The sequence below is a fragment of the Lepus europaeus genome, chromosome 17, assembly GCF_033115175.1.
Source record: "Lepus europaeus isolate LE1 chromosome 17, mLepTim1.pri, whole genome shotgun sequence".
Lineage (NCBI taxonomy): Eukaryota > Metazoa > Chordata > Mammalia > Lagomorpha > Leporidae > Lepus > Lepus europaeus.
The window spans coordinates 11,920,589-11,947,480 of NC_084843.1; positions in this window are offsets into that span (position 1 = coordinate 11,920,589).

Sequence of the window (26,892 nt, forward strand, 5' to 3'; positions counted from 1 at the left end):
CTCTTTCTCTCTCTCTCTCTGTTTTTCAAATAATACACTTTATTTTAAAAATAGGAAAATAATGTATTTGTTCTGTTGACCACAGTTTGTTGACCTTGGGTTAGCAGACTTCAACATTGCTAAGATGGCAACAGGACAGAACCCTACCAAACTGATTCATAGATTCAGTGCAATCACAAACCAAAATCCTAATAGGCTTTTATGAAAGAATTAATATGTTATTTGAAAACTTATATCAAAAAGCAAAGGATCTAGAATAGCTAAAAGCAATTTAGGAAAAATCAGAATAGCATGGATTCATTATCTGATTTTGTGATTTACCATAAAGCTATAATAATAAAGATAATGATGCCCTATACAAAAATAGTTCACAAACAGAATAGAGATTTAGAAATAGGCTTACAGTCATGTACTCAATTGATTTTGGTAAAAGATCCCACAGTGATTCAACAGAGAAAAGATAGTCTTTTCAACAAATAGCCCTGGAATAGCTGGATATCTATACAGGGGTAAACAAGAACCTTAATCATTAACTCATACCATACACAAAAATTCACTCAGAAAAGAATAACTTTTGAAAAGAAAAAAATTGATAAAACAAGTTTCATCAAGATCAAAAGCATCTACTCTTTGAAAGATGCAATTAAGAAAACAAAAAGAAAAGTCGCAGACTGGGAAAGTTTTCAAAACACTAACATATGGCTTGTGTCCAGAATATCTAAACAACACTTAACAAGTCAATTAGACAAACAACCCAATTAAAAAATGGGCAAAAGAACCAAATAGAAACAGCACCAAAGAAGATAGCCACTAAGCGTATAAAAGCATCTTAACATCACTAGTCACAAAAGAAGCACAAAACAAAACTACAGTGAGAAACCGCTACATACCCACTGGAGAAGGTAACTGATACCACCAAGACTTCACAGCAGAGGAGAGCGCCTGGAAGACTGGGATGCTAAATGGTGTGTGCCCAACTGGAGAGCAGTGTCAGTAACTTAGAAAATTAAACATATATTTACAGTATGATCTGGCAATTTTACCCACAGCTATTTCCCTAGGAGAAGTGAAAATAAGTATTCACTTAAAAATCTGTATGAGAATGTTGAAGCAGCAGTATTGTTTATAGTCAAGAACTGGAAGCAGCCCAAATATCCAATAGCTGATGAATATTTAAACACAATGTAGAAAATGGAATACTACTTAGCAGTAAAAAGGAAGAAAAATCTCTAAAATATGCTAAATGAAAGAAAGCAGACAGAAAAGACCAGGAATGATTCCATTTGTATGAAATTCTAGAAAGGACAAACATACAATGATAGCAGATTGTTTGTTGCCTTTTTCTTTAAAAGTGTTTTAATTTATTTCTTTTCATTTTATTTGAAAGACAGAGAGATAGTGATAGGTCTTCTATCTGCTGGTTCATGACCCAAATGCCTACAACTGCTAGGGCTGGGCCAGGTGGAAGCCAGGAGCCAGGAACCCCATCCAGGTTTCCATGTGGGTGGCAGGGTCCCGAGTACATAAGCCTTACTCTGCACGTCAGCAGGAAGCTGGATTGGAGGTGGGTGGCTGGGATTCAGACCGAGCACTCTGGTATGGGCTGTGGGCAGCCCCAGTGGCAGCCTAATTGCTGTGCCAACTGCCTACCTGCAAAGGATTTTTAGGGCAAGGAAGCCATTACACATTTTGAGACCAGCATTAATTTTACCACATTGTACATTTGAAACTGATGGAAAATTTTTTTGTATAAATAATACCTTAACAAACGAAACAAAAAATCTATTTTCACATTTTGATCTGAAAAGGCTACTAAAATATTTTCCCCTTTTTCCCATCACATATTGTGTTGGAGGAGACTTCCTTCATATACTTCAATCAAAACAACATATTAAAGCCCGTTCAGGGCTGGCGCTGCGGCGTAGCAGGTGTGTACGTTGCCTCCTGCAGTGCCGGCATTCCCTATGGGCACTGGTTTGAGTCCCAGCTGCTCCACTTCCAATTTAGCTCTCTGCTATGGCCTGGGAAAGCAGTAGAGGATGGCCCAAGTCCTTGGACCTGTGCATCCGCGTTAGGGACTTGGAATAAGCTCCTGGTTCCTGGCTTCAGATTGGTGCAGCTCCGGTTGTTGCAACCAATTGGGGAATGAACCAGCGATGGAAGACCTCTCTCTCTGCCTCTCTTTCTCTCTCTGTATAACTCTGACTTACAAATAAATAAATAAATCTTTAAAAGAAAAATGGGTGGGGGGGCGTCGCTGTGGCTCACTTGGTTAATCTTCTGCCTGTGGTGCTGGCATCCCATATGGGCGCCGGGTTCTAGTCTCAGTTGCTCCTCTTCCAGTCCAGCTCTCTGCTGTGGCCCGGGAGGGTAGTGGAGGATGGCCCAAGTGCTTGGGCACCTGCACCCGCATGGGAGACCAGGAGAAGCACCTGGCTCCTGGCTTCGGATCGGCGTAGCTCAGGCCGTTGCAGCCATTTGGGGAGTGAACCAACGGAAGGGAGACCTTTCTCTGTCTCTCGCTGTCTAACTCTGCCTGTCAAAATAAATAATAATAATAATAATAAAACATGTTCAAGGCCGCTCTCCAAGGGCTGGCATTGTGGCACACAGCAGGTTAAGCCATCACCTGTGACACGTCCTATCTTTGAATGCCTGTTGGAGTCCCTGCTTCTCCATTTCCAATCCAGCTTCCTAGTGTTATGTTTGGCTAGGCAGTGGATGATGGCCCAGTATTTGGGCCCCTGCCAACCGAGTGGGAGGCCAAGATGGAGTTCCTGGTTCTTGGTTTCAGTCTGGCCCAGACCTGACTGTTGTGGCTTTTGGAAGAGTGAACCAGAGGACGAAGATCTCAACATGAAAGAAATTTGCAATTATGTAAAATAATACCATTCTCACTAACTGTTTTTTGCTTTGGAAAATACTTTCTTCATAAGCATATTATTTATGTTAACATGTAACTATTTTATCACTGCCATTTCATATTTTCAAATAAAAATGTTAGTCCCCAAATGTTTTCACTTCTTGTGGTAAATATTGATAGGTACAACTCTCCGGGGTTCTCAATAATTGTTGAGAGCATCGAGGGGTCCCAGGCCGAACACCTAGGGACTGCTGACCCCCAATGAGGACTCAGAGTCGGTGTCGCTCGGAGGTCTTCTGCCCTCTGGCCGCCCCCTGGCCGCCTCCCACCCTTCCTCTGGACCTCTGTCTCCAGCGGGCTGCCTTTCTCTGCAGTTCTGATTTTGTGACTGGCTTGTGTCACTCTCCACCCTACGGCTCTCCCAGCCTGCTCTCTACAGGACTTGCCAGCTTCTTTACCCTGAGGTTCCCTCCTTGGTGGGGCTCATAAACAGATCAGGATCACAGAGTTGTGTGAGGATTAAATGGGCATATGCAGAGTACTTGGAATAGTACTTAGTAAGCACTCAATTCAGCAGTCCTTTGGAGGTGATAAGGTGATTGTCAAGACTATTGTTACCTTCCATGACTTCCTCTTTTTTTTAAAAAAATTATTTATTTATTTTTACCTACTTGAAAGAAAGAGTGTGAGAAAGAACTAGAGTGAGAGCAAGAGAGAGAAGGAAGGGGAGAGAGAAATAGAGAGAGAATTTTCCTTAATGGGTTCTCTCTCCAAATGCCTGCAACAGCCTGGGCTGGTCCAGCCTAAAGCCAGGAGCCAGGAACTCCATTCAGGTCTCCCACGTGGGTAGCTGGGGTCCAAGTACTTGGGTCATCATCCACTGACTTCCCTGGCACAAAAACAGGAAGCTTTGGATCAGAAGTGATGCAGGGGCCAGCGGTGTGGCGTAGCAGGTAAAGCTGCTATTACAGTGTTGAAAACTCTCTATTGTGTCAGTTTGAGTCCCGGCTGCTCCATTTCCGATCCAACTCTCTGCTGTGGCCTGGGAAAGCAGTAGAAGATGGCCCAAGTCCTTGGGCCCCTGCACTAGCATGGGAAACCTGGAAGAAGCTCCTGTCTCCTGGCTTTGGATTGGTGCAGCTCCAGCCATTGCAACCATTTGGGGGAGTGAAGCAGCAGATGGAAGACCTCTCTCTATCTCTCTCTCTTTCTCTCTCTCCCTCTCCCTCTCTCTCTTTCTCTCTCTCTCCCTCTGCCTCTCTGTAACTCCGTCTTTCAAATAAATAAATGAATCTTAAAAAGAAAAAAAAAAAAAAAGCAGTGATGCAGCTGAGACTGGAATTGGCTCCAGTATGAAATGTGGGAACCCAAGCGACGGCTTAATCCTCTGTGCTCCCTGCTCTTCCTTTTTTTAATTGCTTGAAATATTTTCCTTCTGCCTCCCAAACTCCTTTAAACCAAATGCTTTTTTGGCGTGTTTTACTTAGCACAGAACTGATCAAGGAATAGATGCCTCGCAAGTATTAAGTTGTTTCCAACCCTGTAGTATGGGAACAGTAAGTGTCTTTATTATGTGCCTCACGGATGTGCTGTGATAATATATGCAAAGAAATGTGATTTCTTTCCCGAAAAAACTCTGTGAGCTAAATCAGGCCCTCTTCTTTGTGTCTCGGTATGTCCTAGGGCTATGACACTAGTGATTGTTAACCCAGTGCTCCTAGTACTCGAACTCCTTTGGTGTATGAATTTCTAACACATAACAAGGCTGTGCTGGCAAAGGAGCACTTAAGGTAAACAGTGACACTTTGGTTTTATAGGACGTAGGAAGATATTTTTCGTCAACCTTGTTCAATACTGAAAATTTGTATTATTAAGTTTCTGCCCATCATCTTCTCATGAGGCTTCAAAAGGGTTGATCCACTAAAATCCAAAATGAATGCCATCTTGAAGGCATGTTTGCAACATTGTTATAACTACTTTAATCTGTAGAGAAGTTTGTCAGACATGGTGGCCACTAAGTGTTGGCTAAAATTACAAGTCTTTTTTCAATATGGAGCCTAAGAAATTTGGGGTGCAGTACTTTCAGAGATGGTACTGATGCCAAAGACACAACGTGGTAAGGTGTCACGCCGAATGGACCGCAGTGGCCCTAGCACAACAGAGATGTTTGTTGAGCATCAATTATGTACTTGGCAATGTGGATAAAGAGTGTGCTCAATTCTAGAAGCAAGAGGCAACACAAATGAAAACGAAATAAAGGAAATAGTTTCAGATCCTGTTGAGCGCAATGGTTTCCATAAAAGAGGGTGATCTGACTGCCATGGTTTTATTTGAATAGGATGAGCAGAAACTGCAGCTTTTTATTATGAAGTTTTACAGAATATACGTCAAGGAAAACCCTAAAGGAAGTTATCTCTGTGAAAAGTAATTTTATTGTGTTATTTGCACTTTTCTACATTTTCTTCTTTCATGATCAAAGAAAAAATATATATACACATACACACATAAATAAAACTTTATTCTGACAGCAATCAAATTCAGATTGTGTTGACCCTAGGAATACAATTCTGCAGAGGGGGTGGGCATTGTGGCCCGGGGGTTAGTTAAGCTAACCCACATCCCGTCCAGAGACCCTGGGGCGGAGTTGCACTCTGCTTCCTGTGCGGCCCCTGCTAATGTGACTGAGCGCAGCAGATGATGGCTCAAGTGCTTGGTTCCTGCCACTTTTGTGGGAGACCTACATGGGGTTCTGGGCTCCTGGCTCTGGCCTGGCCCAGCCCTGGCTAGTGCAGGCAATTGGGGAGTGAACCAGCAGATGGGAGACCCATCTCTCTCTGTCTCTCCTTCTCTCTTTATCACTTTGCCGTTCAAGTAAATAAATAGATCTTTAAACAATTTGAATATAATTTTATTAAAAATAAAATTTAAAATTCTAAGGAGAAACTGTCATCTGTGATTTTCCTGTGTTAATGTTCAGCTGCCCACTAGATAAGTTACAATCTGTAAGAGCGGGTAGAAGAGTGTTTCACACCTAGTGAGTGCTATGCTTTTGCCAAATTAATACATGGATAAATATGTTGAAATGATGTCTAGTTTATTTTAGCAAACAACTTTGGGAAAAACTCATCATGTGGCCGGCGCCGTGGCTCAACAGGCTAATCCTCCACCTTGCAGCGCCGGCACACCGGGTTTTAGTCCCGGTTGGGGCACCGGATTCTATCCCGGTTGCCCCTCTTCCAGGCCAGCTCTCTGCTATGGCCCAGGAGTGCAGTGGAGGATGGCCCAAGTGCTTGGGCCCTGCACCCGCAAGGGAGACCAGGAGAAGCACCTGGTTCCTGGCTTCGGATCAGCGAGATGTGCCGGCCGCAGCAGCCATTGGAGGGTGAACCAACGGCAAAAAGGAAGACCTTTCTCTCTGTCTCTCTCTCACTGTCCACTCTGCCTGTCCAAAAAAACAACAAAACAACAAAACAAACAAACAAACAAAAAAACCTCATCATGTACATATATGTTTTCTAAGTATTATGGAGTAAAAATAATGAGTAGGATTGGTCTAAAATTTGAATTTAACTGGGAATGTTGCATTTATTCTCTCTCTCTCTCTCTCTCTCTCTCTCACACATACGTACACACACACACACACAGAGTCTCTCTCTGTCTTGTAAAATCTACCAGTCCTGCCTTCAATACATTTAAAAATCTACCGTGGTAGAAAAACAGGCACACAGTTATCTGTCTACGAGGCAGGTAACGTGTATATTTTGCAGCTAAAACTTGGTTTTTTCAGTCCATTCTGGGCAGGACAGGAAGAGTGGTTCCAGGTCTCGCAATCCCAAGTGGAAGTCACATCATTTCCTCTCTGTGACTGCTGCTTCTGTCTAGGGGTGAGAAGTTGGCTTACTTATCCTCCCAGGCATTCAATACAGTTCACTTCCAGGCTTCAGAGTAACCCTGTGGTTCTGTGTGGATGGGGTGTGGCAGGCTACTGAAGTATCTCCAGCAAGAGACCCTCTGCACCCAGGCGTGTTTGCACACAGCCGTGTCCAGCATGTTTCTGGCAAGGATATCCCAACACCCCTACTTGCTTCATTTTGTCCTGCAGATTGGGGGCGGGGGGGGGGCAGCAACTCTGCCAGAAGCCCCCAGCTGTGAAAGTCGTTGAAAAGCACCTGTTTGGCTCCTCCTTTTGTCCCCGTGTTTCTCAGGGAGGAGCCTGGAATGAGAGGATGCGGTCGCTGTGCACAAGGGACTTTGAGGACAGCTTCAGCATCCCTTGCATGGAGGCCTCTTCTCAGAGTGGACAGAGGGAGAATTGTGATGATGTCAGTGTTTCTGCTCTCACTCTGGTCAACCCTTAGCCCCCAAAATACTGACTTCTGAGACGTTGGTCTTGAAGGTACTTTTGGGAGAAAATAAAATCGCACGTATAAGCGTTTTTCATTTTTATTTTTTCATCTCTGTGCTTATCTCTCTCTCTGCTGACTTGACTCTGCTTAATGGGGGTCTGAACAGGAAATCTGCCACTTAGGGATGAGCTTGGTGCCAAAAAGGTACCCTTCGGTTGGTCATGTGACTCTAAGAATGCTGTTTCCCTAGGAGAAAAATGTTGTCAGCTCCCAGTTGGCTTCCTAGAAGACTGGAATTTTGAACCACAGGAATGTGATCTATTTCAAATTTTTAAACTAAAAAAAAAAAGAAAGCAAGCTACTTACAAATAATAGTAGTAGTAGTAGTAGCAGCAGTGATAATAATACAAGGCTCTGGTATGAGGCACAGGAAATGAATCAAAGAAATGAAGGAAGAGAATCCAAGGAGCAGCAACAAGAAGGGACTTTGTTCTCTTTTCTGTGCCTCTCTCTGCCTCCTGGCACCCTTGAATCCTGGGCCCGGGGTTCTCTAACCTCTTGCCTGTTCCCCCTGCGGCCCCATTTATTGTAGAAAGCTTTCCTTCGCTTCCAAGTCTTCAGTTCTATTACTTATTTTGCTTCTTCTCTTTTCCCCATCAAATTACATATTCACCCCTTACAGCTTACTGGGAGGAAAGCAACTGTATTAAATTATTTGACAGTGAAACTGAGTGATTGAAAATGTCCCAACTTTCTGTGAATTATTTTCACATTTCCAAAGGACAGTTCTGAACATTTTAAATGCAGATGTCGTGGGCAGTGGGCTGCTCCTGGGTTGGCATCTCCTCTGGACTTCCTGATCCCTCCTACGTTTGACTGGGCAAATCCCCTAAAAGCTGTGGGTTTCCTCCTGGGGTCTCTCATAGCGATGGCTGGAGGGACTCCCGTGGCAAGGCAAAGGTGTGACGGGTGTTTGCATTGACCCCTTGGACGGCTGGAGCAGGGTGGGCCCATCGGGGTGCTGGTTGGGCTGAGGGTGCTGAGTTCTCTGCCTGAGATGTCCAGGAATGGACGAAGCCCAGTGCTGGGGAGGCTAGAATCTTGGAGGGTACCAAGCCAGGAGAGTTTCAATCTGTTTTCAACACTGACGGAAGAGAAACAGCAGAAGTGGAGTAAAGTCAGTTGCCAGACTGCAGGTGGATCAGGAGTGTGCGGAGGAGTGGGAAGGAGGCCTTGAGGGACAGCCAGGAACCGTGCTTGACTTCCCCAGGCTGTCCTTGCTCACCAAAATCTGGGACGCTCATGACAGGTGGAGCGACTTACAGCTAGAGCCTGGGTCCATGGCGGTGAGGGGGGAGGGGTCAATGGAAGCAAGCAGCCTCTCTCTGGTCAGCAGCTCTGGTCCTGACCGTCGAACAGTTTTTGTTCTGTGTGAACAATTGGAAATTCGTGAGTGTGCATTCAGCATTTTGTCTTCTGATCAGTACCGAGCTTGAAGATGCTGTGAGGTAGCCTCTGTGATCTGTGCATGACTGCTGTTTCAAAGATGCCATCCTTTGGTTTGAAAGAGGTTGTGTGCTTGCTGTTAGCATGGTTCCATCACACCTTTCCACCTGAGCCATAGTAATGTTTGACCATAGGGATTAGCTCCACCCAGGGCTGCTGGTACTTCCTGAACCCCTCCCCAGGGTCCAGCAGGACTTGAGACCCCAACCTCTGCTGCTGAGAAATCTGGAGTGGGCAAGGCCCTGTATGTCCCGTGACTCCTTCACTGTGCTTTCCTTCCCCCACCACAGTGTCGGACAAGCCTGCCCATCTGGCCCTTCTAGCCCAGCCTCTGCTACCTGGTGTGTCCCTGGAATCCGGCAGAACCCTAGCAGGTGCCAGCTCCCTTCCCTTAGAGCTATCCTGGCTTTCCTGATGCCTGTGCCTACTCCAGTCTACCGGTGACCTAGACTTCTCTCAATCTTGACTGCGAGCTCCACCTGGAATTCCCAACACTGCTTATCAGAAATGTACCCCGTGTGCCTCCCAGTTGGGATAATCATCTGGAACCTCCGCCTGGTCCTGCCCTCTTCTTGAACGTCCCCCTCAGCCCTCTGCCTTACCCCACCGAGGGCTGTGTTAGTGTCTCTGCCTTCTGCCAGAGCTGTTTCGTGAGCAGCCAGGGCGGGAGCTCCCAGCACATCCCCCGGCTGAGGCTTTTCGTCCCATTGGAGGGTCCCTACCTATGCTTTCCTGTACCCAACACCTCTGTTAGTAAAATGGAGACAGCCCGGGGTCCATGGTAATGCTACTCCTCTAGCGTTGTAGGATTTGTCATCCACTGTCTACTTCATGTACATGAAACTATTAAATACACATGTCCAGTACTGTTCTAACTTAGATGTGAAAGCTGAGTCTGAAATGCAACCGTAAAGTTACTTGACTGAGGTAACATAAGGAAGTGGCCAAGTCAGGGAGCAGATTTGAGGAGGGGGCATTTAGCCTGGTGGTTAAGATGCCTGCGTTCCATTGCAGAGGGCCTGGGTTCTGCTCTGGTGATGGCTCAAGTAACTGGGCTGCTACTACCCACGTGGGAGATCTGGATTGAGCTCCTGGCTCTGGCTCCAGCTTTGGCCTCATTCTTGTGATTGCACAAATTTGGAAACCAACCCAGTGGATGGGAGCTCTACGTCTGTCTCTGTGCCTCTCAAATTAAAACAAAGCATTTTTTAAATAAATATATTTTTAAAAAGCCTAGGGTTGGGTGTTCCTTTCTCGGTCACTCCTGCTGCCACTCCTGGCGATGGAAGGTCTCACAGGAAAAGGCAGGTCCATGCCTGGCTGGCACTGGATCTTGAAGAAGAAGCGAGTGTCACAGTCTTCATTCGTTCAGTAAGCATTTATTGAGTTCCACTGCGTGCTAAGCATTTTTCCTAAGCAGTGCTTAGGCCTGTGAGTTCAACAAAAGACCCACAAGCCCTCAGCCTTTCGCACGTGCATTTGACGGCCCACTCAGGAGTGCGAAACTGCTGGGAATGCGCCGGACGTGGCTGCCCTTAGGTTCACTATACCAGGGCAGTCACTCCAGGCCTTGTCTGGCTTTGGATTTGCGACTTTGTGGTTTGCCCTGGGGGACTCCTTTCCATCAGGAGCTCACAGTCTCCCTGAGAGGCCCTGATGTGTTCACTACCCCTCGGTGGCCAAACAGCTATAGCAAATCTGGACGGTGCTGCTGAAAATCATCTCAGAAAAGAATTGAGAAATAAGAGAATGCTATTAGTTCTAGATGCAGCTGTTGAAAAGTGTTGGCGATGCGATAGATACGGCAGTGCTGAAGGTCAGTAGTGAGGCTGCAATGGTAACCTTGAACAAAAAGAGCAACTCTGCCATGTGGCTTGATTTTCAGCAGGTTTTACCAAAACCAAACATTTTAGAGGAAAAACATAAAGCCTAAACCTGAACTAAAAATAAAGCATCTTTGCATTGCATATTGAGCTTTGGCACAGAAAATAATATATAGTTGATTTGATTCACAAAGTAAGCCCAAAAGATCTGTTGCATGCTGTAATGATCTTGGAATCTTGTGTGCAACAGGAACATGAAAACCTGACTCTCCATACTCCCAGAAATATTTTCTTTCATTCCTTTTTTCTCTTTTCTAATCTTCTTTAAAATATTGGTGTGAATTAAACACACCAAGCAGGAGAGCAGTGAACGTTTTCTATAATGCACTTAGGAAAATAAGAGCAGAGTTGTTATTGCTCCCATCTGGGACGCCAGATGTTTGCACATTTCTGACCCCAAACTCAAGCCCTGGTTAAATGTGTTTAAAATATCCTCTTTCCTGCTCCAAATGTGTAAATGCAATTGAGTAAGAGCAAACTCCAAAATATTATTACCTACAGTTTGCTAAGAAGGCATGGGAAACAATCACTGGCAAAGCCCAGTGGCTTAATTGGAATCTGGATTTGCACATTGTTTACAATAAGGAAAGAGGGCGGAGAGTGTGGCTAGGACCTTTCGGGCCTTTGTTATTTCAATAAAACCACACCCTGTCTGGCTACTGAAAGCAGGAAGTCCAGTACAGGAAGCTTCCTTGGGACTTTTATCTTGAAATGTCAGAGATAATATAAATTTTCCTTTATTCATGCATAGAGGTCAATAGTGGACACATATAGCAAACCCCAAAATACTTTATAATCTGTTGTCATATTTCTTTGTTGTTTGTGTAAGGCCAAATGGTGCACCCATTTATCATCTTCACACAAGTCTGAAGGAAATGCTCTCATCTGGGATCAGCCCAGGTGCCCATCACTTTGCTCCTCCCTCATCTTCAGAGACTGGGGGAGGCGGACTCCCTGTGCAGGCTTTGCTTTCAGGGAAGAGAGAGCTGAGATGTCTTACGGAATTCTGATCTTTTGCTAACAACCTCTGGACTTCTAGAAGTTTCTTTTAAGCACAACATATTTGAGAAGTGTCCCTGAAACTATATGTGCAGTATGATAGATGCATAACATGGCTAACTTCTTCAAAGTTCAGATAAAACACAATAATTTTCTCAACCCACAATGGCATGACACAGTTCACATGGCAGTTTGATAGCAAGGGTATGAGGAAAGTTTCTCTGCATTAAAGGTCAGGTATCTCCCTAGCTCTGTTGATAGTAGAATATGGCCTTCAGCTTAGGTGGTGGCTCAAGAATATACTGTATTGAAGCAGTGATTTTATGTCTTTCTTTTCTAAGACCACATATGAGTGCAGGTATGATTCACTAAACAAAAACCTCAAGGATTTAAAAAAAATATTGAACATGAATAAAGCATAAGTAAATTAAAAGATAAGAGTTTGTATAATATTTGGATTCATCAATTTTTCTTTTAAAAAAGATTTATTTATTTATTTGAAAGGCAGGGGCCGGCACTGTGGCTCACTTGGTTAATCCTCCGCCTGCAGTGCTAGCATCCCATATGGGTGCCGGGTTCTAGTCATGGTTGCTCTTCTTCCAGTCCAGCTCTCTGCTGTGGCCCAGAAGGGCAGTGGAGGATAGCCCAAGTACTTGCGTGCCTACACCCTCCTGGGAGGCCAGGAGGAAGCACCTGGCCCCTGGCTTCGGATTGGTGCAGCTCCGGCCGTAGCGGCCATTTTGGGGGGTGAACCAATGGAGGGAAGACCTTTCTCTCTGTCTCTCTCTCTCTCACTGTCTAACTCCACCTGTCAAAAAAAAAAAAAAAAAGGCAGAATTACAGAGAGAGAGGGAGAAACAGAAAGAGAGAGAAATCTTCCATCCGCTGGTTCACTCCCCAAATGTCTGCAATGGCCAGGGCTGGGCCAGGAGCTTCTTCAGGGTCTCTCACACAGGTGGCAGAGGCCCAAGGATTTGGGCCATTTTCTGCTGCTTTTCCCAGGCCATTAGCATCTAGATGGATTGGAAGTGGAGCTGCCGAGACTCGAACTGGTGCCTATATGGAATGCTGGTGCTGTAGGCAGGGGCTTAACCCTCTGAGTCATAGTGCTGGCTCAGTGCGTTTCTTCATATTTATAGTCATAGATAGGCACTAGGGTGATTCCCTTCCAAACTTAGTCATGTAACCTACACAGAATTTTTTGATACAAGTCAATTTTTTAAAGATTCATTTGAACAGAAAGCTGCCATAGAAAGAAGATGAGACAGAGGGCCAGCCTGTGATGCAGCGGGTTAGAGCCCTGGCCTGTTAGAGCACTGGCATCCCATATGGGTGCTGGTTTGAGTCCCGGCTGCTCCACTTCTGATCCAGCTCCCTGCTAATGTACCTGGGAAAGCAGTGGAGGATGGCCCAAGTGCTTGGGCTCATGCACCCACGTGGGAGACCCGGAAGAAGCTCCTGGCTCCTGGCTCTGGATCGGCTTGGCTCCGGTTGTTGTGGCCATCTGGGGAGTGAACCAGCGGATGGAAGATCTCTGTCTCTGTCTCTGTCTCTACCTCTCTTTGTAACTCTGTCTTCCAAATAAATAAAATACATATTTAAAAATAAATAAAAGATAAAGGTGTTTTGGTGCAGAAATAAATTTTAAAAAGAAACAAGGCGAGACAGAGAGTGAGATCTTTCCTCTGCTGGTTCACTCCCTAAATGCCTACAACAACTGTGCTGAACAATTTTTTCCACTAAATAAGTGAATTCTCCACGAGGAACAAGACAAGGATAACCATTTTTGTTTCCAATATTCAACATTATTACTGGAAATTCTATCTATAACCATTGGAAAAGAAAAAGAAATAAAAGGAATCAACATTGGAAAGGAAGAAGTGAAATTGTCTCTAAACAGACACTACGATTCTGTGTGCCAAACTTTTAAAAATCTGTAAGAAAGCTACTAATGCAAGTAAATGAATCCTGCAAAAATGCAGAGTGCAAGATAAACAAAAATCATCCAATGAACTTGTAGTGAAAAATCTGAAAAGGAAATTAAGAATGCAATTCTTTTTATAATAATAACTAAGAGAATAAAATAACAAGAATAAATTTGAGCAAGAAGGTGAGAGACTACAATGAAAACTATAAACATGGCTGACATTAATAAAAGAAATCCTAAATAAAGGAAAGACATCCATGTTCATGGATGAGAAGACTTTATATTGCTAAGATGGCAATGCTTCCAAAGGAATCTACAGATTCAATGCAATCCCTACCAAATTTTCAAAAACTTTTTTTTTTCGCAAATTACCAAATTCATACAGAATTTCATAGGGTTCCAAATGACCAAAGTAATCTTAAAATAGGCGTAGTTGTAAGAATCACATCCAATTTTAAAATTTATTACATAAGATAGTAATCAGGTCAGTTTGGTACTGATGTGAGGATCAACCAGTGGACTAGAATTAAGAGCTCAGAATTAAACTCAACCATGTTAGGCATCAGTTAGGCATCAGTTATGCCTATCTGATTTGTGACAAGGATGTCAACTCCATTTGAAGGGGGAAAGAACAGTGTCTCATTTGATAAATGGTTCTGGGATAACTGGATTTCTACATATGATCGTTTGAAGTTGGGGGCCTCACTTCATACTGTGTACTCAAAACAGATCAATAACCTAAGTGTAAGAACTAAAGCCATAATATTCTTGGAAGAAAATATAGGAGTAAGTCTTTGTGACTTGAATTTGGCAATAGATTTTTATATATGACCCAAAAGTATAAACAATGATGACAACAAATGATAAATTGTATATAATAAAAATGTAAGGCTTTTGTGCATAAAAGGACACCATCAAGAAAGTAAAAGTACAACCTATGGAACAGGAGAAACCACTTGTAAGTCATATACATGGTAAGGATTGTATATCCAGAATATAAAAACACTAAAATTCAACAATAACAATAACAAAAACTCAACCCAATTAAAAAGGTCTCCAAAGAATGTATTCATATGATCAACAAACACATTAAAAGATGATCAACATTATGTCAACATGAAAATGTAAATCAAAACCATAATGAGGTACCACCTTAAATCTGCTAGACAATGAAAACATACCCATGCACACACAACTATGAAAATAACACATGCTGGCAGAATATGGAGAAGTGAACTATTCCTTGGGAATTGCTTGGTGGAATATAAAATGGTGCAATATGACCATTGGGGAAAACAGCTTGATAGTTACTTAAAGCTAAAGACTTATCCTATAGCTGTGTCTTCTTGGACTGTCATACAAGATACCACAGACTGGGTGGTGCAAGCAAGAGAGGTGTCTTTCTGATAGTTCTGGAGACGACAAAGTCCCAAGGTCAAGGTGCCAGATGATTCGGTTTCTGTGAGAGCTCTCTTCCTGTCCTGCAGGTGGCCACCTTCTCATTGAATTCTCATATGGCAGAGAGAGAACTTTCTTTTCTTATAAGGGTATTAATCCCTTTATGAGGGTCCTACTCTCAGAACTTCATCTAAACCTGTTTACCTACTCAAGGCCCCATCTCCAAATACCATCAAAAACGGGTTTTGGGAGAACCCAGTTCAGTCTACAGCACCATAAGAGTCAGTAATTCCGCGTGGGTATATACACAAAGGACTGAAAAGAGAAATGCAGGCAGATCTTGTACATCAGTGCTTGTAGCAGCATGATATACAAAAGCCAAACGATGGAAACAACGTGATTGTTCATCACCAGATGGATGGATAGAAAAAATGTGTTCTCTACACGCAATGGAATGTTATCAGCCATAAAATGAAGTTCTGATACAAAGTTCAACAGGAATTAATCTTGAAAGTAGTATGCCAAGGGCCATCGCCGTGGTGCAGCGAGTTAATGCTCTGGCCTGAAGCACCGGCATCCCATATGCACGCCGGTTCTAGTTCCGGTTGCTCCTCTTCCGATCCAGCTCTCTGCTATGGCCTGGGATACCAGAAGATGGTCCAAGTCCTTGGGCCTCTGCCCCTGTGTGGGAGACCTGGAAGAAGCTCCTGGCTCTTGGCTTTGGATTGGCGCAGCACTGATCGTTGCGGCCATCTGGAGAGTAAACCAGCAGATGGAAGACCTCTCTGTCTCTACCTCTCTCTGTAACTCTGTCTTTCAAATAAATAAAATAAATCTTAAAAAAAGAAAGTAGTATGCCAGATAAATAAGCTAGATACAATGGAATAACATCATATAATTCCACTTACAGTAAATATCTAATAGGCAAACTCATAGAGACAGAAAGTAGATTAGAAGCTACCAGAAACTGATAGGAGAGGGAAGTGTTATTACATGACAAGGGCAGGTTTTGTGTTTAGGGTGATGAAAAATTCTGGAAATTCTGAAAAATTCTGATGATGTTTGCACAACACTGAAAATACAGTTAAAATGGTTAAAATGGAAAATGTTATGTCCTGTATATCTCACCACAATAAAAAATTCTAAAATGGTGTACATAAGGATATTGGGGCTGGCGCTGTGGCATAATAGGCTAAGCCTTCGCCTGCGATGCCAGCATCCTGTTTGGCCCCAGTTGGAATCCCAGCTGCTCTTCTTCTGATCCAGCCCTCTGCTATGGCCTGGGAAAACAGTGGAAGATGGCCCAAGTGCTTGGGCCACTGCACCCACATGGAAGACCTGGAGGAAGCACCTGGCTCCTGGCTCCAGATCAGCCCTGCTCCGTTGTGGCCATTTGGGGAGTGAATCAGCGGAAGGAAGACCTTTCTCTCTGTTTCTTTCTCTGACTGTCTGTAACTCAGCCTCTCAAGTAAATATTAAAAATTTTTTGATTGTAAACTGTTAATTAATTCTGGGATCAAACCATTGCTAAGTTAGTTGCATTACTTACACACACAAATACACACACTTAAAATGGCAAATTTTATGTTGTATATATCTTAGAACAATTAAAAAAAAACAAAGCTAAAATCGTAAAGATTAGGGAGATTATAGAACTTGTAAATAAGTAACTTGTGGAGATGGGATTCAGTCTCAAGTCCATCTGATTCTATGGTCCACACATTCCTACACACATAAACATTAAACTGCGCAGAACCTTCCCATAGCATTTTTAAACCAAGAAGTCATAGAAGAAAAGTGTCCTTTGCATGAGATCACCTTAGTGGGGTACATGGGTGTGGAGAAAGAGTGAACCCCAGGAGATGAACTAGCACAGTACTCCAGCGAAGAGAAAACTGGGTCCAGGCTGCGGCTCTGTGAACAGAGAGGAAGGGGGAGAATCCAAACAGAGTTCCAGGAAAGCCAGGGCAGTGCCTGCCGATGCCTGGAAAAAGACTACGAAGAACACAAAAGGTTGACCCTGCAAGGGCACAAGGGGGCAAGCAGCCGCCGGCAAAAAGGAGATCCAACAGTCCGCCCTTAACCGGGGTTTCACCTTCCATAGTTTCAATCACTCCAGGTTACCTGTGGTTGGAAGATACTACTATTCGTCTTGCCTCTTTCAAGAAACAACACATTCACCTAGGTTTCACGGCAGTGTATTGTCATAATTGCGTTGTTTCACTATTAGTTATTGCCGTTAATATCTTATTGTGCTTAGTTGATCAACTAAGCTTTATCATATGTATGTATATATGTAGGAAAAAATCAAATGTATAAAGGATTTGGTACTTGTGGTTTCAGGGGTCTTGGAATGCATCCCCCATGGACAAGGGCGATAACTGGATTTGAAGAACGCCCTGAATAGTCAAGAATATGTCCTCACCTCCCAACCAGATGAATGCTGGTGTCACCAACAAAACTGTGCTTGCTAGAATTGGCTCCCGGGTACTAGATGTCTGAGACCAGCCCTTCTGCCAACTCCCTTCCTGGAGACAGGGGTTCAGTTACTGCATAGCAGTGGGGACAGAAGAAGGGGACACAGAGGTAAGATACAGAGAATATGTTTTTCCGTCTTCTACTCAAATTAAGTCAGTGATAGCTAACATTAACATCTACTTTTATTGTCTTATCTCCCTAACACAATGTTCAAATTTCCTCCAGTTTTTTTGCTAAGGCACCCCAATTTTGTTATGGTTTTGCCTAACACAGGTATAGTTAAACACAGAGGCAGCCTCAATTCTGTGGTTACTGATGGCAAAGGAGGGAATGTATAACCCTGAGAGAAAGGGATGGGAACACAGTGAGGGGGTTCAATTCCCACTCACCCACAGCCCCTGGCTTCCAGAGCAATTTCTGCGTATCTTTGGCTAGAAGAGGAGCCAGGGTTCCTCCACAGGTGCTGCAGCTGATCTTAAGCTGACAAATTGGCAGCCCGTAGAGACCCAGCCAGGCCATCTAGAGACACAGACTACCGGCAATGCAGTGCTGTACTGCTCAGGTATCACGTCTTCCCCCAAGAGACCCAAGCGGCAGTTTTACAGAACTAAAAAAGAAAAAAAAAAAAGGAAAGAAGAAAACCCCAAGCAAGTCCATTAATTCAAGGAGAATTTTACATATTTATGTGCTGAATTGCCATCCCTTCGGACTCTTGGGGCTTTTCACTACAGGCAGGAGTATATTGAAGCTGACAGAAAATATTCCTCAAACTACAACACAGAGGGGTTTCTGATGCGCTCATCACGTTGTTCTAGGCAAAACAACCACAGACGTGCTGATAGAACAGTTTCTTGGCCTACCGCATGCAGCGTTACAAACATGATCCTTGTTAATAACGAACACTCTGGAAAGGTAGCTGGAAATGAAATACCATGAGTATATTTAATCTCACAGAACTGAAGCACTGGCACCAGCGCTGTGGCATAAGCGGGTAAGGCCTGAAGTGCCAGCATCCCATATGGACGCCGGTTCAAGTCCTGGCTGCTCCACTTCCCATCCAGTTCTCTGCTATGGCCTGGGAAAGCAGTAGAGGATGGCCGGAGTCCTCGGGCCCCTGAATCCGCGTGGGAGACCCAGAAGAAGCTCCTGGCTCCTGGCTTAAGATCAGCCCAGCTCTGGCCATTGTGGCCAACTGGGGATTGAACCAGCAGATGGAAGACCTTTCTCTCTCTCTCTCTCTCTCTCTCTCTCTCTCTCTCTCTGCCTCTCCTTCTCTCTCTGTGTAACTCTGACTTTCAAATAAATAAATAAATCTTTAAAAAAAAATAAAAAAGAACTGAAGCACTTTCAGAGCGATGGCCACACCAGGGACTAGTCTTGTTCACTGCTGCATCTCCAGTGTCCACTCCAGGCCAATAGCAGGTGCCCAGGGGGTACTCCCTGACTGGATGGATGGCAATGCCACTGAAACTGACTTTAGTGGTGGCCTGTAGTCATTCCAATTGCATCATGGGTGAAAAATACCTCATATGGTGACACTGATGTAATATAAGAGGACTTTAACACATTGTTGGGAAAAAAGCATTGCTTCAGCTCAAAGTTCCTGTAGTTGTGAATTTCACCCTAACCTTGAGTTAGAGGTTGATGTCAATTTGCTACTCATTTCACCTGATGGAAGTGGAAAGAAATCAGAAATTAGAGCTCTTAACTACTTCTCAAGGTTGTATCTCTTTTTCCATCTCATTCTATTTTTTTTTTTAGATTAGTTTTGTCCTGTTATTGAATCTATCAATCTGACTTGCAGGAAAATTCTAATATCTCCAGTTATTATGGCCTAGTTGTGGCCAAATATCTTATGTCTTAGGTTTTTCCATAGGTGAGCTGGAATATTACAAAGCTGTCTTCAAATATACCATAAAGGGTAAATACTATATCTTTGGTTACACAGGGTTTCGGTGATGTGGTCTTCCACCTCAGTGGATCTTAAAATGCTATGTGCACAGGAATCTCTGGGTCCATGTTCAAATGCAGATTCTTGTTCAGGAGGCCTCAGGGTGGGATCAGAATTCCGCAGTCCCAAGAGGCCTCCCCATAGAACTGTGCTGACCGTCCAAGGACCACACACTGAATAGCAAGCAGGCTTGCTTCTCTCCCTCTCACCTCTTTCAGCCACACGAGATGGATGAGATGCTGACTAAACCACTTGATCTTCTACCCTGAAACAATTTTCAATCAATAACACTGCTCCTTCTGGTGGGACTCTTAGTCCCTTCCAGAATTCCGCCCCCCAACTTCAGCTCTGGTTATGAGCCGAAAACCATCTCCCACCTTCCTCAGGGCTCCTGCTCTTTCTCTGCCATCCCCCTTCCCCTGCAGGAGTGGCCATGGTCCTTCTCCTACAGGAACTGAAGGGTCTGTTCTTTCTCACCCCAGTGATTCTGCTCCTGGACTGGGTTGTCCTACGTTGACATTGTCGAAATCTTCTATAACCAGAATCCTGGAGCCTGTATGGTCCCAGTCTCCGGAAGGCTCACCCTAGTGCTTGATTCATTTCACTTTACAGAACCACTTTCTAAGCTCCCTGTTAAGCTCTGTTATTCATTTATGGTAAAACTTTTGGACCTGAAATTAATCAGGCTACCAATCTTGTGGACTGGTGCCATTCCCTCTGCCCTTGTTAAAGCCGTGGGTAGTCTCACCTGCATGGTAAGCCTCTTCTCTCTTTCTCTCTCTCTTTTAAGATTTATGTGTTTGAAAGGCAGAGTCGCAGAGAGGCAGAGAGAGAAAGAGAGAGAGGTCTTCTATCTGCTGGCTCACTCTCCTGATAGCCACAATGACCAGAACTGCTCTGATTCAAAGCCAGGAGCCAGGAGTTTCTTCCTGGTCTCCCACACGGGTATAGGGGCCCAGGGACTTGGGCCATCTTCCTCTGCTTTCCCACGCCATAGCAGAGAGTTGGATCAGAGGTGGAGCAGCCAGGACTCTAATCAATGACCATATGGGATGCCGGCACTGCAGGTGGTGAATTTACCAGCTACTCCACAGCACCAGCCCCAAGTCTCTTCTCTTATACACCCATATCATCTTTGCCATCCTCCAATTGCTGCTAGGATGGATATTTTAAAAGTATGAATCTAGTGATTTCTTCCCATTTCTTCACCCCAAAGATAGACTTCTCCCTCTTTCTGGCCCTATGCTGGTGAGTGAGTTTTCTTAACTCTCCTTCCGTGTCTCAGCCTCATGGAAGGAGCTCAGTTTTGAGTTTTTCCTTCCTGCAGCCCAAAGCCTCCTCACATCTGAGCCAAGCAAGACCCAGGGTTACCGCGATGAGTAACTCCTACAAGGGCAGCGGGGAAACCTGAGTGCTTTCTCCAGCCCCTTCTTCAATTCTAGTAGCTGAAAGTTTTTCACTTGTGCGAGGCTTTTCCTTCTGTCTGCAGTCTTCTCGGGTGTTGGAGGGGTGGCTGAGGTGCCCACTCCTCCGTGTTGCTAGAACCCTTGCTCCCTGTCCTCAACTCCCAGAGAACCTCTCGGTTCCCAGCGCTTAGGGTTCCTCGCTAGGGTTTTCGTGGGGCTCCCTGGGCTGGGAAGACTCTCTGTTCAAACTTCTGAGCATAAGGAAATACCAGATGCACATTAAATATTCCCTGATCTCTTTGATGGTCAAGTTCCTCTCTTACATGTATTTCCAAACTTCCCTGTTCTCCTCGCCCGGCACGTATCACAATTGACCCAGTTACTATCTTTTCCCGCTTTAAAGCTAAACTCCTTGATGGAAGGGCAGGGGTCACATCTCTCTTATTCTGCATAGACAACATAAGGATAATGAGAGCTGGCATCCATTGAGTGCTTTCTGTATGCTTTGTTCCATGCCACCTCTGTTCTGCTTGCCAATTCCGTTAGTACCCCTGTTTTACAATAAGGAAACTGAGGAATCAAGAGGTTTCCTGAGGTCACAGATCCGGCATTTAGCAGATCTGTAGCTAAATCCGGGTTGTCTGGCTCCAGAACCTACTGCCCTAACCCAGTGTGTCATAGGTGGTTGCTCAGTATCTTGTGTGCAATGACTCTTCCTGAGAGCCTATGAGTGCCCAGGACCCCGAGAGAGCCAACCAGAAGATGGTCCTCCATGAATGCATTTCCCGGTGGGGATCCCTTGGGTTGAAGTGAATTAGCATGGCAGAGAAGGCAAGCAAGACTTGGGCTTGGCTATACCACTTGTCTGTCTTCTTCCCCAGGTTCTCTATGGGAACTCACTCAAATGACACGGAGAACAGACCTTCCAGAATGTTCCAGCCTCTGGTTGAGACAGATTCTGATTCAGTGGGTAGGGGATCTGTGGACACATCTGAGGGGTCAAGAGCTAGAAAAATGTACTCTTCTGAGCCTCCTTTTTCTTAGTTTGTGTTGGAGCTAATACCATCCACTTCACAATATTAAAATGAGAATAAAGGAATGTAAAGTAGCTACTACTGTGGCTGAGACATAATAGGTGTTCACTGCATGGTTTGCATGCTTTTCCCATTTGTGTTTTCTCAATATCAGTCAATATCAAATGTAAAGATAGTATCTTCTGACATCACAATGTTCCCCACAGAAAATGAAACCCCCACCTCCAGATCCAACTCTTGGATCTTTTCTCTAAAAAAGAATCCAATCAGTGCATTTAGAATGCCCACCCAATGTTATGCAGCAACAAAACCTTCACCCCTTTGAAACTGAAATTCCCTCCATAGCCACCTAACCTCAGGATAGTCTCTCCCTGACTATTAAAAGCTGATGATGGATCACGCTAACAAGAAACTCGTATTGCTTCTGGGTTCTCACCATTACTGCAAATCCACAAATTGCCCAGAACTGCAGCTTTGAAGGCTGCTCGCTCCTCCAGTTTCTATTCGGAATTTGCACTTCATCCTCCATCCTGACATATCTTTTAGGCTCCCTGTTTAATTATTTACCAGACACACCTTGAACAGGCCCTGGGAGCAGGCCCTCTCAGGAGCTGCTGTCCTCTGCTGTTCCCTCTCTGGGAGTGTGTTTGTCGCTTCTGATGTCCTGGCCCCCGCGTGGCCCCCGCCGGCCGCCATTCCCGGGTACTCTCCTAATTTGATCGAGGAACTTCTTATGGTCTGGAACTCAGTAACTGACATTTTGACTGACACCAAGCATGAAAATCACATTACCCTGGTTATAAAAAACCTTCACTGGCTACCTGTAAAGTATAGGATTATGTGTAAAGTCCTAGTTATTAACTTACAAGTCCTTAAATTGACTTGGGTTTGAATACCTCAGAGACATTCTGGAACCATACATCCCCAATCGTTTCCTTTGGTCTCACTCAATTGGATTAGTTCTTTTTGGCTGAAGACATTGAGCTACGGGGCATTTTTAATGTTTGCTCTCTACTTATGGAATTTATTAACCATGGAGGTCAGGCTGTCTTCCTCTCTGTCAAGCCTTTGGTCTCCAAATTTAAGAGGCACCTTTTCCAGATTGCTGATTTGGTTAAACAAGCTGTAAATCGACCCGCTGTTGTTTTGTGTTTGAATCACTGTGCTGCTTTGGTATTTTTATGAATCTGCTCCAAGGGTTTGTTTGACGTGTTGCAATTAAATTTTATATTATTCCATTTAATATCATTTTTGTTTTCACATGCTGGCTTGAAACACTGTCAAAGTGAATTCATTAATTAAATGCTTCTCATAACATACTACCTCTCCCCGTCAGCTTCAGAGCGATGTCACAAGGACAATGAGATGTTATAGGTGAAAGTGTGCAGGTTGCGAAATATCAGGCATTAAATTCAATTATGTACATACATTTCTTCTTATTCTGGCTATTAGTCAATCACTCCACTGTTACTGGGCTCACAAATTAACATCTGAAAGGATGAGTGTCAGACACGAAGGGGAACACAGAGACAGATCATGGATTTCTTTGGCAAATTTTGATTCAGCATCTTTTTAAGGCATAAATATGTCTGAAGTTAACTAACAATAAAATGTTGAAATATCAGGCTGAGACAACCCAGGAAAAGAGAGGGCAGGATGTGGCACGTTTAGTGGCCAAATGTATTCTGCCTGTAATTACAGCTGGCACGGGGCTGGGGCTGGGATTTGCGCTGGATCCACATGTGTTGGGTAGGAACGGACAAGGCACAGAAGAGATGGGCAGTTCTTGGGGTTTCATAGGAGCTGGGATGACAGCAGGAAAGAACAAATCACCATGGTGTCGTTCTTTTTAAGTCGGAGGCACAGCAAATAAATTAAACCCATTTGGCTGGAAGGCTATTCAGAAAATAAAAAGCTAGTAAGTAGGAATTTATCACACATTTATCAGATTAAGTGGTTCCTCGTTTTTAAAAAAATAAGGAGAATATACGTCCTCCTGGTTTTTTCGGGGTCAGAGACGTTGGGCAGGCGAAGCTGGGGATGAGAGCAGAGTTCCTGAAGGAAGTAAGACGATGCCGTGGGGGATGGCGTCTTCCTTCCTCTTGGGCTTGTTTGCTGTGTGAGGACAAGCTGGCGGGCCTGGGGGAAGCAAGGTCTGGGCCTGAGGCTGGAACTTGATGGCTTATCTGAGAAGCATGGCTACAAACATTTAAAAGTCCGAGATCTCCCTGAAAGTGCTCAGAGCAGTTGTCGGTTCCTATTTGGAAAGAGGCGCATTCCCAACACAGCCCAAGAAAGCCGTCCGTCCAGTGCAATCCAACTCAGTTCCATTCAACAGAAATCGCCACAGCCTTGAGTGCTGTGTCGTCTTTATTGTTGCTTTGGGGAGGTTAAGGGAGGAGGCAGAGCTTCCAGTCTGCAAAAGGAAGCTGCACACGCCAGAAGCACTGACCACCGTGTGAGCCCCGGAGAGCAAGTACCAAGATCAGTACTAAGTGTTGTCAACCTGTGCTCCCAGAATCCCCAGGGGGTCTGGAAGTGAAAGGCGTTACTTGGGGAAGAAAGCCCTGGAGTGGGAGGCTCACTACTCGACATCTGCTCCATGGCCTTGCAGCATCAGCATCACTCGGAAGTGTGGGGAAAGGCAGCAGCCGGGCCTCATCTCAGACAACACTGAGCAAGCCTGAGACCCCGGCCGTGGAGGAAGCACCAGGGGAGGAGACTCTGTGGAACCCGTGCAGGCCTGAAAACACCAAGCAGAGACCCCAGGAGACGCAGCCCGGGCCTGGGGAGGGCGTCAGGTACGACCGTGTGCTCCTCCGATCTCCAGCTCTGGCAGCGCCCCTGGGCTTCAGTGGCCCCCACACAGTGTACAGCTCCTGGACTGGCTTCAAGTGCAAGGACGGTGCCACTAGTGGCCCACCCCACTGAGATACACTCCTGAGTTCTGACACAAATGCAGAAACATCTGGAAGGTGGAATAGAACTGAAGAATGCCCACTCTGGCGTGTCTGGTCCTATACACTCAGTGCCTGGAGGTATGGATTTGAGCCCTTGCTTTTAAAAGTTAAAAAAAAAAAAAAAAACTATAGACATGTCAAAAAATTTTAAAAAGACCCTCCCTGTTTCTGCCGTATAAGCTCATGCTTGTCTGGTTTGAATCAGAGGAGGTCCTTATAGGGCAGAGAGAAGACACGTGTGAGGGCACTGGCAACATTCAAGCCACAAGATCCAACAGAATGGGCTAGAAGGAAACAGCTCTGCCATGACTTCTACTTATGGAAAAGCCTCCCCATGCCCAGGTTTAACACAGTGACTGAGCGGCTCTGCAGAACTTCATATAATCATTACAACCTCTCCTATCCTCCCCCCCCCCTCTTTCCTTTCCTTCCTTTTTTTCTTTCTTTCTGCTTTAAAATAATAATAAGAAATTCTATGCAAATCAAAATGAGCTGAAAGCTTGCCAAGCCAAGATGTAACTGGAGATGGCATTGAAGCCTTGGCGTCTCCTTCGTCTCCAGAGATAGCATCATAAAATAAAAGACTTCATCAAGTGATGTTTTCTCCGTTATTCACCATCACAACTGTGGAGTGAAAAAGGATAATTAGGCATTCGGTGCTGTCGACACATAGTTTATGAGGAGCTTCTAGTTAATTAGTTATGGTAAAAGGTTTTTATATAGTCATAATTACTTTATATTTCAGAGGAAAGAAGCAAACACACACGTATTTTCTTTTACCTGGTGACAAGTGTATGAAAGTGATGCTGGTGTTTTGATGATTCCCTCGGCACCTTCTCCAGACTCCCAGGATCTCGTGCTAAGTGGCAGGAGGGGGCTTCACCAGCACAGCTCTTGTGAACTTTCATAGGAGCTGCACACCTGCAATCTTTTCACATCATCCCGCTAGATTCTGTAAGAAAATACCATCTCCTGGGCTCCTGGGCGTCCTGAATTCTCTTTGTCATCAGTGGAAGGCTTATCCATTGACTAGTTCAGAGAAGGGTTGAAGTGATTTTGCTTAAAATATGAGATGAGCCACCTTGTGGGAATATCTATATCTATAGATATAGGTATAGGTATAGATATATATTTTTTTCTATTTAAATTCTTGGGGTCAGCCACTGAAGCAGAAATGATAGCCAAGGTAGGATCCTGGGAAATGTAGCATTCTAGAATTTCTTTGCTTTGAACAGTTTCAACTTATAAAAGCTATGGCTTTTATTCACCAAAGGTTTCTGTTATTGGTTATGATCCCAACTTTATTAAGGAGTGAAGAGAGCTTCCAAGTCAGATAAATAGTATTGGTTTTACCTTTTGTGTGTGTACCCGTTCCAATAGTGTGTTTGCCTAAGGGAGAGTCAAACGACCTCTGTCCTGTCCTGTGCCCACCTAGGACCTGTCCTGTGTGGAGCACAGCTGTCTAATCAGTGATGTCGCCACTGAGATTAGTCAGGTAGCAATGTGCCTTGAGTGTTGCTCTCCCAGGGTGTCACATGGCTGTGGTATGCTGGGTCTACCATCAAAGTGTCGTCCACTAGGGACAGAACACGATTTTTCTCAGTTCCAGGTGAAGCCTTTCTTTATCAGAACAGGAGTCAGAGATCTGAGACATGTGTTGAAGGAAGTAAATGGACTGATTTCCCACAGCCCTGTACATTGGTGATGTCTACCTTGGCCACTGAAAGTTGCTAGCTGGTCAACCCCAGGTACATGGCACAATCGTGCTGCTCCCAACTCCTGCCATATTAAGTTGATGGCACAGTGCTTTTCCATAGATCCATGGGAACAATCATAACTAGTATTTCTTGCGTGTTTAGTGATGCTTGCACTGTAACATGTATGACATGTATATGTCATGGATATGTATGACATGTATGATATATATATATGTATGGATGACATGGATATGATCACTTAGTGAAGACCTTGGTATCTCTTATTGAGAGTGGCTTGGGGCAAGGTATTCAATCTTTCCACGCCATTGTTTCCTCCTCTCAAAATGAGACTCAAAATAGAATCAAGACAAATAACAAATACGAGGAGATTAGTGCAATGCCAGATCCACAGTAAATGGTTAGTAAATATTAGATACTGTTACT